The sequence below is a fragment of the Mus caroli genome, unplaced genomic scaffold (genome assembly GCF_978045245.1).
Source record: "Mus caroli unplaced genomic scaffold, Mus_caroli_1 scaffold_1, whole genome shotgun sequence".
NCBI lineage: Eukaryota > Metazoa > Chordata > Mammalia > Rodentia > Muridae > Mus > Mus caroli.
This window is the reverse complement of record NW_028227256.1, coordinates 23324006-23335156: the sequence shown is the minus strand read 5'-3', so window position 1 is coordinate 23335156 and position 11151 is coordinate 23324006.

Sequence of the window (11151 nt, the reverse complement as noted above, 5' to 3'; positions counted from 1 at the left end):
TGATTTTAATAGCAGAGTAGTGCTTCATTGTATCAATGTATCTCATTTTCTGTATCCATTCTTCTGTTCAGAGACATCTGTGCTGTTTCCAGCTTCTGACTATTATAAACAAAGCTGTTATAAACATGTGTGGCCACTAAAAAAGCTTTATATGTTAATGATCTGCAAACAAGCTATATTAAGCATAGGTACATTAACTATCAACGAATTATGCTAATAATTTTGGTACCACCAAAAATGAAATAATTATCTATATCACCAAATATTAATAATTAATTAGATTTATTTAACCTTGTGTGTACTCTGGGCCAAAACTGGCACCATACAGGGAAGGAAGTTTTTTCTTACTTTTTTTTGGTTTTGTTTTAACTAATTTATTTACATTTCAAATGTTATCCCCTTTCCTGGTTTCACCCCCCACCCCAAAAACCCCTATTGCCTCCCTTACCCCCTACTCACAAACCTAAGCACTACTGTTTCTCTTTCCTGGCATTCCTCTATACTGGGGCATGGAGTCTCCACAAAACAAAGGGCCTCTCCTTCCATTGATGATCGAGAAGGCCATCCTCTGCTACATATGCAGCTGGAGCCATGGGTCCACCATGTATATTCGTTGGTTGGTGGTTTAGTCCCTGGGAGTTCTGGGGGTACTGGATGGTTCATATTGTTGTTCCTCCTATCGGACTGCAAAACCCTTTGGCTTCTTTGGTCCTTTCTCTAGATCCTCCATTGGGGACCCTGTGCTCAGTGAAATGGTTGGCTGAGAGCATCCACCTCTGCATTTCTCAGGAACAGGTAGAGCATCTCAGTAGACAGCTATATCAGGTTCCTGTAAGCAAGGACTTCTTCGCATCCACAATAGTGTCTGGGTTTGGTGACTGTATATGGGTTGGATCCCCAGGTGGGACAGTCTCTGGATGGCCTTTCCTTCAGTCTCTGCTCTATACTTAGTCTCTGTAACTCCTCCAATATATATTTTGTTTCACCTTCTAAGAAGGACCGAATTATTCACACTTTGGTCTTCCTTTTTCTTGAGCTTCATGTGTTCTGTGAATTGAACCTTGGCTATTCTGAGCTTCTGGGCTAATATACACTTATCAGTGAGTGCATACAATGTGGGTTCTTTTGTGATTGGATTATTTCACTCAGGATGATATTTTCTAGGTCCATCCATTTGCCTAAGAATTTCATAAATTCAATATTTTTAATAACTGGGTAGTACTCCATTGTGTAAATGTACCACATTTTCTGTATCCATTCCTCTGTTGAGGGACATATAGGTTCTTTCCAGCTTCTGGCTATTATATAAGGCTGCTCTGAACATAGTGGAGGATGCGCCCTTATTACATGCTGGAGCATCTTTGGGTATATGCCCAGGAGTGTTATTGCTGGGTCCTCAGGTAATACTATGTCCAATTTTCTGAGGACCTGCCAAAATGATTTCCAGAGTGGTTTTACCAGCTTGCAATCCCACCAGCAATGGAGGAGTATTCCTCTTTCTCCACATCTTCACCACCATCTGTTGTCACCTAAATTTTTTAGCTTAGCTATTCTGACTGATGTGAGGTAGAATCTCAGTGTTGTTTTAAGTTACATTTCCCTGATAACTAATTATGTTGAACATTTCTTTAGGTGCTTCTCAGACATTCGGTATCCCTCAGTTAAGAATTCTTTGCTTAGTTCTGTACCCCATTTTTAATAGGATTATATGGTTCTCTGGAGTCTAACTTCTTGAATTCTTTGTCTATATTAGATATTAGCCCTCTATAAGATGTAGGGTTGTTAAAGATCTTTTCCAAATCTGTTGGTTACTATTGTGTCCTATTGACAGTGTCCTTTGCTGTACTGAGGCTTTGCAATTTTATGAGGTCCCATTTGTAAATTCTTGATTTTAAAGCAGAAGCCATTGCTGTTCTGTTCAGGAATTTTTCCCCTGTGCCCATATGCTCAAGGCTCTTCCCTATATTCCTTGCTATTAGTTTCAATGTATCTGGTTTTATGTGGAGGTTCTTGATCAACTTGGGAAAAATCCCCCATGCTCATGGATTGGCAGGATTAATATAGTAAAAATGGTCATCTTGCCAAGTTATCTACCTATTCAATGCAATCCCCATCAAAATTTCAACACAATTTTTCATAGATTTAGAAAGAGCAATTTGCAAATTCATCTAGAATAACAGGAAACCTAGGATAGCAAAAACTATTCTCAACAATAAAAGAAATTCTGGGAGAATCACCATGCCTGACCTCAAGCTATACTACAGAGCAATTGTGGTAAAAACTGCATGGTATTGGTACAGTGACAGTCAGACAGATCAGTGGATAAGAATTGAGGACCCAGAAATGAACCCCACACCTATGGCAACTTGATCTTTGACAAAGGAGCTAAAACAATCCAGTGGAAAAAAGACAGTATTTTCAACAAATGTGCTGCCTCAACTGGCAGTTAGTTTGTAGAAGAATACAAATTGATCCATTCTTATTTCCTTGTACAAAGCTCAAATACAAGTGGATCAAGAACATCCACATAAAACCAGATAGCAAAGAAAGTAGGGAAGAGCTTAGAGCATATGGAGACAGGGGAAACATTCCTGAACAGAACAGCAATGGGTTGTGCTGTCAGATCAAGAATGGACAAATGGGACCTCATAAAATTGCATAGATTCTGTAAGGCAAAGGACACTGTCAAGAAGACGAAAAGTCCTCCAACAGATTGGGAAAACATCTTCCCCTATCCTACATCAGAAAGAGGGCTAATATTATATATATATATATATATATATATATATATATATATATATATATATACACACACACACAAAGAACTCAAGAAGTTAGACTATAAAGAAACAAAGTTGATGTTCTTATGATACAGGTCTTTCACTTGCTTAGTTAGAGGCACACCAATGTATTTATTATTTGTGAGTATTGTGAAGGGTGTTGTTTCCCTAATTTCTTTCTTAGCCTGCTTATCATTGAGTAGAGGAAGGCTACTGATTAGTTGAGATAATTTTATATCCAGTTATTTGCTGAAGTTGTTTATCAGGTTTAGGAATTCTATTGTGGAATTTTTGGGGTCATTTAAATATACTATTATATCATCTGCAAATAGGGATATTTTAACTTATTCCTTTCCAATTTTGATCCCTTTTACCTCCTTTTGTTGTCTAATTACTCTGGCTAGGACTTCTAGTCCTACATTGAATATGTAGGGAGAGAGTGGACAGCCTTGTGTTTTCCCTGATTTTTGTCAGATTGCTTCAAGTGGGATTGCTCCATTTAGGTTGATGTTGGCTACTGGTTTGCTGTATATTGCTTTTAACTATAGTAGGTATGAGTTTTCAATTCCTGATCTTCCCAGAACTTTTATCATGAAGGGATGTTGGATTTTAACAAATGTTTTTTCAGCATCTAATGACAGTATCATATGGTTTTTCCTTTTACTTTGTTTGTACAGTGGGTTACATTGATGGATTGATTTCCTTGTATTGAACCATACTTGCATCCCTGTGATTATGCCAACTTGATTATGATGGATGATCATTTTGATGTGTTCTATGATTCAGTCTGTGAGAATTTTATTGAGTATTTTTACATTGATATTCATAATGGAAACTGGTCTGAAATTCTCATTGTTGTATCTTTGTGTGGCTTAGATATCATAGTAATTGTGCCTTCATGGAATCAATTGAGTAGATTTCCTTCTGTTACTATTTTGTGGAATAGTCTGAGGAGTATTGGTATTAGGGCTTCTTTGAAAGTGTGATAGAACTCTGCAGTAAACCTATCTTGTCCTTTTTGTTGTTGTTGTTGTTGTTGGGAGACTATTAACGACTGTGTCTATTTCTTTAGGGGTTATAGGACTGTTTAGATCATTTATCTGATCCTGATTTAAGGTTGGTACCTGGAATCTGTCTAGAAAATTGTACATTTCAACCAGGTTTTCCAGGTTTCTTGAGTATAGGCTTTTGTAGTAGGATCTGATAATGTCTTGAATTTCCTTGGTTTCTATTGTTATGCCTTCCTTTTCATTTCTGTTTTGTTAATTTTGATACTGTCTCTGTGCCCTCTAGTTAGTCTGACTAAGGACTTATCTACCTTGTTGATTTTCTCAAAGAACCAGCTCCTAGTTTGGTTCTTTTTTTTTTTTTTTTTTTAATATATATTTTGGTTTCTACTTGGTTGATTTCAGTTCTGAGTTTGATTATTTCCTGATTTCTACTCATCTTGGGTGTATTTGCTTCTTTTTGTTCTGGAGCTTTCAGATGTGCTGTTAAGTTGCTAGTGTATGTTCTCTCTAGTTTTGTTGTTGTTGTTGTTTTGTTTTGTTTTGTTTTTGGAGGCACTCAGAGCTATGTGTTGCTCTCTTAGGACAGCTTTCATTGTGTCCCATAAGTTTGGGTATGTTGGGGCTTCATTTTCATTAAACTCTAAAAAGTCTTTAATTTCTTTATTTCTTCCTTGACCAAGTTATCATTGAGTAGAGTGTTGTTCAACTCCACATGTGTGTGAGCTTTCTATTGTTTATGTTATTATTGTAGATTAGCCTTAGTCTGTGGCAATCCAATAGGATGCACGGGATTATTTCAATCTTCTTGTAGCTGTTGAGGCCTGTTTTGTGGCCAATTACATGGTCAGTTTTGGAGTAGGTATCATGAGGTGCTGAGAAGTAGTTGTATTCTTTTATATTAGTATAAAATGTTCCATAGATATCTGTGAAATCCATTTGGTTCATAACTTATGTTAGTTTTACTGTGCCTCTGTTTAGTTTCTGTTTCCAAGATCTATCCATTGATGAGTGTGGGGTTTTGAAGTCTTCCACTATTATTGTGTAAAGGGCAATGTGTTCTTTGAGCTTTAGTAAAGTTTCTTTTATGAATGTGGTTGTCCTTGCATTAGATGTTCAGAATTGAGAGTTCCTCTTGGTAGATTTTTCCTTTGATAGGTATGAAGTATCCTTCCTTATCTTTTTTGATAAAGTAGATTTTAGCCAGGCGTGGTGGCGCATGCCTGTAATCCTAACACTTGGAAGGCCAAGGCATGTGTATTTCTGAGTTTGAGGCCAGCCTGGTCTACAAAGTGAGTTCTATGACAGCCAGGGAAACCCTGTCTGGAAAAAACAAAAAACAAAAACAAAAAACAAAAAAAACTCAAACAAACAAACAAAAAAAGTAGATTTTATTAGCTATTAGAATCGCTACAACTTTTTCTTGGGACTATTTCCTTGGAGAATTTCTTTTCCAGCACTTTACTCTGAGATAGTGTATGTCTTTGTCACTGGAGTGGGTTTCCTGTATGCAGCAAAATGTTGCGTCTTGCGTATATATTGAGTCTCTTAGTCTATGTCTTTTTATTGAGGAACTAAATTCATTGATATTAAGAGGTATTAAGGAAAAATATTGTTGAAAAATAATGCTTCCTGTTATTTTTGTTGTTAGAGTTAGAATTACGCTTTTGTGGCTAACTTCTTCTTGGGTTGTTAAGATTATTTTCTGCTTTTTCTAGGGTATAGTTTCCCACCTTGTGTTGGAGTTTTTCTTTTATTATCCTTGGAAGGGCTCTATTTGTGGAAAGATGTTGTGTAAATTTTGTTTTGTCATGGACTATCTTGTTTTTTTCCATCTATGGCAATTGAGAATTTTGCTGGATATAGTAGCCTGGGCTGGCATTTGTGTTCTCTTAGGGTTTGTATAACATCTGCCCAGGATGTTCTCAAGGTTAGAAGTTTGGAAGTTAGAAGTCTCTGGTTAGAAGTTTGGTGTAATTCTGATAGGTCTGCCTTTATATGTTACTTGACTTTTTCCCCTTATTGCTTTTAGTATTCTTTCTTTGTTTTGTGCATTTGGTGTTTTGATTATTATGTGACAGAAAGAATTTCTTTTCTGGTTTAGTCTATTTGTAGTTCTGTAGGCTTCTTGTATGTTAATGGGCATCTCTTTAGGTTAGGAACATTTTCTTCTACAATTTTGTTGAACATATTTACTGGCCCTTTAAGTTGTGAATCTTGCTCTTTTCTATACCTATTATCCTTATTTTGGTCTTCTCATTGCATCCTGGATTTCCTGGATGTTTTGGGTTAGGATCTTTTTGCATTTTGTGTTAATGTTATGGTATCTTCTGCACCTGAGATTCTCTCTTCCATTTCTTGTATTCTGTTGGTGATGCTTGCATCTATGAGTCCTGGTGTCTTCTTTCCTAGGTTTTCTATCTCTAGTGTTGTCTTCCTTAGTGACTTGTTTATTGTTTCTCCTTATATTTTTACATCCTGGATGGTTTTATTCAATTCCTTCACCTGTTTGGTTGTGTTTTCCTTCAATTCTTTAAGGGATTTTTTTGTTTGTTTGTTTGTTTCTTCTTTAAGGTCTTCATCTGGTTTACCTGTATTCTCCTGTATTTCTTTAAGGGAGTTATTTATGTATTTCTTAAAATCCTCTATTAGCATCATAAGATGTGATTTTTAAATCCAAATATTGCTTTTCAGGTGTGTTGGGGTATCCAGGACTTGCTGTGGTGGGAGAACTGGATTCTGATGATGCCAATTAGCCTTGGTTTTAGTTCGTAAGACTCTTGTGCTTGTCTTTCACCATTAGATTATATCTGGAATTAGATGATCTTGCTGTCTCTAGCTGGAGCTTTTCCCTCCTGTGGTTCTGTAAGCCTGTGTCAGTATGTGTGGCATACCAGCTCTCTCCTGGCCAATCTTGTGTACAGAGGACTATGGAATAGCCCAAGCTCCAGATGCAGATGGCAACTGGAAGGATCCTGTCTGAGCATCTCCACTGTCCCTGTGCCTTTTGTGCTCTTTGAGGGTCCCACCCTGGACAGAAAGTGGCTATCTAAGCTCTTGGCCTGGGAGTAATAATGCTCCTTGGAGAGCAGCTCTCTTCTGGTAGGACCTGTGCACAGCAGGCTCTGGAAGAGACACAGCTCTCAGGTACAGATTGGAAGTTTTTATTATGAAAGAATATTGATTTTCTCAAACTTTCAAGAACCTTGACTTAACTGAAGAGTTTACTGAGTGACAACGACTAGGTAAACAAATTTCAGTGACACTGTTTCTTAAGGCTCATAAATAACATTAAATTTGTATATTTTTCTCACATCTCTGTCTGCAAATAATGACATCAAAATATTTACATCCTCCTTATTCCTCAATGAATTAAACTATTTTGTCAATATAAAGAGTTTTATTATTTTTCATCATGATTCAAACTTACTTCCCCCCACAAAGAGACTAAAATATTTTAGCATGTTTATCATGGAAAAGGGTATACAACTATTTGAAATATTGTACAAGTTCCCGTGTTTATTTTTAGTTCCAATCCCCAGAATTTATCTTTGCCAATGTTCTGATTTAGCATCTATGAACATGGTAGTTTCATGGAACTATATGATTTCTCCAGCCAAGATCCATCCAGGAAAAAGAAGCAATTTTAGATGCTTCATGGAGATATTTTAATGTAGAGAAGTAGTTACATTTGGTAAAATAGTTGTAAAACTGAATGGGTGATAGTGAACCAATTTAGAGATTAGTAATTGTAAAAGGTCTTCATGATCCCCAAGACTAAAGGAAGGAAACTGGTATCTATTATAAGTACCTGTGATTGGCTGATCCTAGCTAGAGTTCAAAGAGAAGTTAATAAAACCTGAGATAATGGGAGATAATGACATCCAGTAGATAGTCACTGACCCCAGTTGAGGGATGGAGCTACACACTCATCTCAAATTCCTCAACCCAGAATTGTTCCTGTCTAAAAGAAATTCAGGGACAAAAAATGGAGCAGATACTCCATAGGAAAGGCCATCCAGAGACGATCCCACCTAGGGATATAGCCTATCTGCAAACCCCAAACCCTAACACTATTGCTGATGCCAACAAGAGCTTGCCAACAGGAGCCTGGTATGGCTGTCCCCTGAGAGGCTCTACCAGAGCCTAAGACAGATGCTGATACTCACAACCAACCATCAGACTGAGACCGGGGACTACAATTTAAGAGTTAAGAGAAGGGATGAAGGATTTAAAGGGGTTGCTTTGCAACCCCATAGGAAGAACAATATCAATCAACCAGACCCCCAGATCTCCCAGTGACTAAACCACCAACCAAAGAGTATTCATGGAGGGATCCATGGCTCCAGCTACATATGTTTCAGAGGATTGCCTTATCTGGCATCAATGGGAGGGGAGACCCTTTGTCCTGTGGAGGCTCGATGCTCCAGTGTAGGGGAATGCCAGGGCAGGGAGGCAGGAATGGGTGTGTGAGTGGGTGAACACCCTCATAGAAGCAGGGGAAGGGCTTTGGGTTAGGGGGGATTAGGAGGGAAAACTGGGAAGGGGAACAACATTTGAAATGTAAAATAATAAAATAACCAAAACAACAACAACAAACTGAGACTTTAGGGTCCCTTGTTATTCACCAGAGCAAAAAGGAAAAAAAAAAAAAAAAGAAAAAAAAAGATTGTGGGAAAATGATCACTCACCTGTCACTTACTAAGACACCAACTGGAGGAATTCTCTAGGTGTAGCATGTGTGACACAAAGACAACATCAATACAATCTAGAATATTCAGAATGTGTAAAGACAGACACTATTGCAGAGTATCTGATATCTGAGATGGTCCTAGGGTCTAATGTTTTCACACATTTAAACTTCTTGGCAGGCTTACTAACTAGAATGAAAAACATACTTTCTACTTCTATATTTCATCAAGAAAGCAATGGAGCTACCTACCAGGTGTAAATGAGCACCACTGGAATTGTCTGTATTTTCTGAGAAGGCAATTAAGGGTCGAACTCAGCCATGATGCCAGCACTGATTGGCTGTGGTCCTAATGATTCTGGGAACTGACATAAAAAAGAAACATGCCCACAGAAATAGGCTTCTCCCTGTACTGATGGAAGCAAAAATAAACTGCTTAGCAAAAGCTTTCCTTATCCACAAGATACATTTCTCCCCTGTCACTTTTGAGAGCCAATTTTCTCTTGTCTTCTGTCTGCTATGAATAGATTTTAGGAGTACAATGTTGTTAGCTGAAATATGCTGTGCAGTTTGACACAGTGAATTTACTCTGTTATTTCCCATCATACCTTGGGATTGCTTCTTCCTCTACATCAGTTTCTTAACCTTCCACAGGAAAGCTACTGCCTAGTATTTGAGTTGTTTCATTAACTTCAATGCTTTGTCCATCTTCTCTTTTTATTTGCCTCATAATGACTTTGAAGGACAGTGTTAGCATTCCAGTGTGCTTTCAAAATTTGCATGGTTGTCATTAACTTTTGTACAAACAAATAATATGACTTGCCTCTTCTGGCTTCTCAGTTTTCTTATAATAATTGCAAGTAGTCCACTACAAAATATTTTATTAAATTTTATATTACTAATCTACCTTTTCTAGATTTTCATCACTAAACTATTTCCTGTGAGTTAAAAATTATAATGAGGATGCAAAAATTACACCTTGTCCTTTCTATATTGCTAGTAAATATAGCATATTAGAAATAATGACAATATGTGCTTCATGTAATTTTACTAATAATTAAATGACCACACATTTGAAGAAAACAAATTTACAAACAGCCGGTAGTATACTTCTGGAGTGAAAACACAGTTTCTGATAGAAATTTTCTTTAAAGGATAAAAAATAGTATATGTATGCTTAGAAATTCTAGCAAAAAATGAATCCATAAACTGGAATAGGAAACTATTGCCTCATTATAGAAATTCTGAATAAATGTTCCTGTGTTCAGTTTTGGCTTTAAAAAAAGGATTCTTGACAAAAGGAATATTATGGAGCTAAGAGACACCACTGGGATGATAAACCTAAGAAGACTATTTGTAGACTTCAGCCTTAAGAATCTAGAAGATAAAAAAACAATCATTTTCTGACCATCTGAGTTGCACATAGCATTGTATCATGAGATGTCAGGAGTGTCAGCTCACTGATGCCAGCAGAAGACAGGGTTAGAAAATGGCAAATCTACATCTGACTAACAACTTCTCATATTCATTAGCCAGGAAAAAAATCAATATTAGGGTGCTAAAAGTTATGGGACTTTGATTTTAAGCATGACTTAATTATAGTAAAAAAAAAATCAGGACAGCAAATTATAAACTGAAAGTGCTACAGAGACTAATAGGAAATACATTACAATGGTTGTAGGGATGTTGAAGAGGAAAAATAGGCCAAGAGATGTTTTTGTAAGATCCAAGGTCTTTCAATATCTTGATGAAGTGTAACATGACTTTATTATACTTTGCTATGGTTGAAAATATAAATTTTTTAATAGCAAAGACCTCTTTGTTAATGTTACCTGTTTCAAAGATTGCCATCATGCCACAGTTTTTGAAGGATAATTTTCCACATAAGAGATATGCAGAAACATTTGGCAAACAGCTAACCAACCCTAGGTCCATTATTTATAAATATTTCTGTGCTACAGATAATTATTTGTTAATACCTGCTGTTTTTTCAGCCCTTAGTGCATTATGTTACTCAGAAATAGCCCATCAAATTGTGTAGAATAGAAACTAAGAATTTAAGTATATACTTATTTTCAAGGCTCTTCACTTATTTGCCAGGTCATTTTGAGAGTGACTCCACCACCACAACCACCAACAGGCAGAGAACTTTCTAGATAGCACAGGGTCTAAAAGTCTAGGTCTTGTGGTCATTAGATACTAATTTTGCATACTTCATGGAAAACCTAAAGGGACGACAAAGCACATTGTCTATAGTGGCCGGGATGGAATAACAGTTCCGGACTATCATCTCAAGTAGCTTGGGACATTCTGTTAATTTTTTACAGACAGACCCTAATTCAGGAAAAAATAGGTCCATAGATTTATCAGAAAAAAAAATCAAGACTAGCTAGTATGAAGCAGAATTGAAATATATTAAAATATTCTTTCAACACAGAGTTTAAGTATAAAGTTCTAAAACAAGGAGAAGTTATTAGGAAGAAAGAGAGTGTGTCTAAAACCCTGAGTGCAAGCTTCCCTGGGAAATCCCAGCCTTTGTGCACTTCACCATGGGCATATGTATGATTTTGGTGATTTTAATCAAGGTTATTATCTTCAAGGAACTTAAATGCGACTACTTGGCGCTTCCTGTGGTATGCCTGGTAGATTGCAAATAATAAGGGAAAACTCCAGG